This window comes from Otolemur garnettii, unplaced genomic scaffold (genome assembly GCF_000181295.1).
Source record: "Otolemur garnettii isolate 467f Iridium unplaced genomic scaffold, OtoGar3 scaffold00012, whole genome shotgun sequence".
Classification (NCBI taxonomy): domain Eukaryota; kingdom Metazoa; phylum Chordata; class Mammalia; order Primates; family Galagidae; genus Otolemur; species Otolemur garnettii.
In genome coordinates this window covers 21,584,414-21,585,258 of record NW_003852407.1, presented here as the reverse complement: position 1 = coordinate 21,585,258, position 845 = coordinate 21,584,414, and positions in this window count along the sequence as shown.

The window sequence follows — 845 nt, the reverse complement described above, 5'->3', positions numbered from 1 at the left end:
ATCCTTCAAAACTGACCCTTGGGCTGGGGAATACAGAAACCAACAATGCCCTCCCCCCCATGAATGCAGCACTACAATTGTAAACAAAGTAATATCAAATTAAATTTAGCAATACATAATGTTAATATATAGTAACTAATTGGGCGTATCAAATTCATGTGTTTGGTTTAACATTCAAAAATATATCAGCGTATTTTACCATCTTTTCAGAACAAAGAAAATGTGTACAATGATTGAAATAGATGAAGAAAAACCATTTTAAGAAACTTACCACTCATTTCATGATTAAACCTACATACCTACATAAACCAAAACTCTCAGCAAAGTAAAAATAGAAGGGATTTTCTCAATCTGATAAAGAGGACCTATGAAAAAGGAAAATGTATAGTCATCACTATACTTAATGATGAAAGCTGGAACACATTATCAATAATTCCAGCAATATGGCCAGGATATATGTTCTCACTATGCTTTTTTTTTTTTTTTAATAAAAAAAAATGTATTTACTTAGAAGCATTCATAATGTCAACAAAACAGCTGCAACTTTTTTTTTTGGTAATTACAGAGTGGTATTAAGTTAACAGAACAAAAATTATTTTGTATAAGCTGCATCAGAGACAACTGAAGATGAAAAAACTACCATCCCCATATATAGCTCATTTGTGCTGTGCACCAACAAGAACCTGCTTTAAATTCCCATGCCAATTTACAACCCCCATACTGTACCAGGCAAGGTCAGTGGCTACTGAAGATAGGACAGGGCTGTCTAAAGACACATTCGGTAGTGTGTTAACTATATAAAACAAGACACTGTACAGTTTACAAACAAATCTTTTTTTTTTTTT